The sequence below is a fragment of the Babylonia areolata genome, chromosome 2 (assembly GCF_041734735.1).
Source record: "Babylonia areolata isolate BAREFJ2019XMU chromosome 2, ASM4173473v1, whole genome shotgun sequence".
NCBI lineage: Eukaryota > Metazoa > Mollusca > Gastropoda > Neogastropoda > Buccinidae > Babylonia > Babylonia areolata.
The window spans coordinates 53,981,717-53,984,216 of record NC_134877.1 but is presented as its reverse complement, the minus strand read 5'-3'; the positions used below and the strand labels follow the sequence as shown (position 1 = coordinate 53,984,216).

Sequence of the window (2,500 nt, the reverse complement as noted above, 5' to 3'; positions counted from 1 at the left end):
TGTGTTGTATTGTAGTAGAAGGGGGAGCACCAGCACCAGCACCAGCAGCAGCAGAAGCACAAGCACAAGCACAAGCAACAGCAGCCGTAGAAGTGGCAACAATAGGAGCAGCAGTTGCTGCTGTCGCCGTCGTAGTAGTAGTAATAGTAGTAGTAGTAGTAGTACTAGTAGTACTTGTAGTCTCCATTGTTACGTCTTCCCACGAGTGATAGTTGGCTGGGCGGAAGTGGAGGGGTGGGTGGCAGGTGGGGCGGGGGATTGGCGTGGGGGTTGCTTGTGACTGTGTGTGTGTGTGTGTGTGTGTGTGTCTCTGTGAGTGGTACATGACCCTGTGTGTGTGTGTGTGTGTACGTGTATGTGTGTGAGATCGCGCGCGTGCGCGTGTGTATGTGTGTGTGTGTGTGTCTGATGGCTTTTGATTTAGACTTACCTCTCAGACATTTTTTAAAATAAAAAAACTATCGCAAGAATCTAACATGATCAATACACGAGGAAACAAACGACCGGGGATTCATATAACACTATAATCGACTGATCGATTGGGTGACAGTGTTTGAGTGGTTACTTGGTCGGTCTGTCAGTTACCTGGTCTGCATGCTGATTGGTTGGGTGTTTGGTTGGTTGGTTGGTTGTACGGCTATTCACACAACAGAAAACAATACACACTGAAACAATTATAAGCCCAGACGAATGTAAACATACATCAAATACTAAAATTGAGGAAAAGAAATTGTCCATGAATACAAAAACACTCAGACACAGAATTGCGCATTATTGTGTGCGTGCGTGTGTGTGTATGTGTATGTGCGCGCGCGCGTGTGTGTGTATTGTGTTGTGTTGTGTGTATATAAAGATATAATCCTATCTAGATATACTTAGAGAAAGCTACAAATATAAATGATATTCTGTGTGTGTGTGCGTGTGCGTGCGTGTGTGTGTGGTGTGTGTGTGTGTGTGCGTGCGTGCGTGTGTGTGTGTGTGTGTTTCGGCCGATGAAGAAATCTCATGTGAAGGACTTTATAAAAATTAAAAAAGTGAAAGAAAAACAACAAAGGAGAAGGTGTGATCCATAGACTGCATGCAACTGAGGCACACACACACACAGACACACACAGACACACAGACACACAGACACACACACACACACACACACACACACACACACACACACACATACACACACACACACATACACACACACACACACACACACACACACACACACACACAAAATGGTTGTATTGTGTGGTGGCTGTGAGACTGAGAGTGACGACCTGACGAAACTGCTGGCGAGCTAACAGGCTACGCAGGTGCGGTCATGTGGTTCCTTTCCGCTTTGGTTTGGTTTGCTGAGCTCTCTGAGTCTGACAAGGAGCATGGTGCTCAGTGGGGCTGATTGACTGGCTCTTGTGGCTGACTGCTTTGCTTAATTAATAGTTAATTGCTTGACTATCCGCGACGGACTATGAAATTTCTTACTATTTCATGATTTACAATCGTTCCCGTTAACGTTTGCATATCTGTTTTAAAAGGACTCTGTGTGTGTGTGTGTGTGTGTGTGTGTGTGTGTGTGTGTGTGTGTGTGTGTCGTAGTAGAAGTAGTGATAGCAGTAGTAGTATTTTCAGTCATTTGATGTCTTTTCACATATGCGCGCGCGCGCACGCACACACACACACACACACACACACACACACACACACACACACTGACATACACATGCGCGCACTCTGACACACATACATATCCACAAGTCATTACAACAACAATGATAATAATCATCATCGTAATCATAATGATCATGATCATAATAACAACGACGGACGCAATAGCCGAGTGGTTAAAGCGTTGGACTTTCAATCTGAGGGTCCCGGGTTCGAATCTCGGTAACAGCGCCTGATGGTGGGTAAAGGGTGGAGATTTTTCTGATCTCCCAGGTCAACATATGTGCAGACCTGCTTGTGCTTGAACCCCCTTCGTGTGTATATGCAAGCAGAAAATCAAATACGCACGTTAAAGATCCTGTAATCCATATCAGCGTTCGGTGGGTTATGGAAACAAGAAAATACCCAGCATGCACACCCCCGAAAACGGAGTATGGCTGCCTACATGGTGGGGTAAAAAACAACAACAAAAAAACGACCATACACGTAAAAGCCCACTCGTGTACACACGAGTGAACGTGGGAGTTGCAGCCCACGAACGAAGAAGAATATGCATGACAATGGTCGTGAGATCCCTGTGTGCGGGGTAATCCTAGGACTTCAAAAGACTGCAAGTTGAAAAGGCTTGAGTGTTACCGACAGTTCAAAGTCAGCACAAGTGTAGGGTGATATTGATCAGAGGCGGGCGTTTCTCTCTTTAGCTAGCTGTCTGGTCTGTGTGAAAGCTCCAAGGTGGAGATGGGATTTTTTTTTTTTTTTTTTTTCTCATAGACTATTTCGATGAAAATGTATTCATGCTGAACGATCATGAAAGTAATCATATGCAGTTCGCGAAACC

The 2,500-nt window shown here is 45.1% G+C and overlaps 1 protein-coding gene across 1 annotated transcript in view; it reads right to left on the bottom strand.

Moving 5' to 3' along the window:
- The window catches only part of LOC143279502 (putative uncharacterized protein C7orf78), a 25,595-nt gene that overhangs the window by 21,094 nt on the left and 2,001 nt on the right, over positions 1-2,500 (bottom strand). The window lies entirely within an intron of this gene.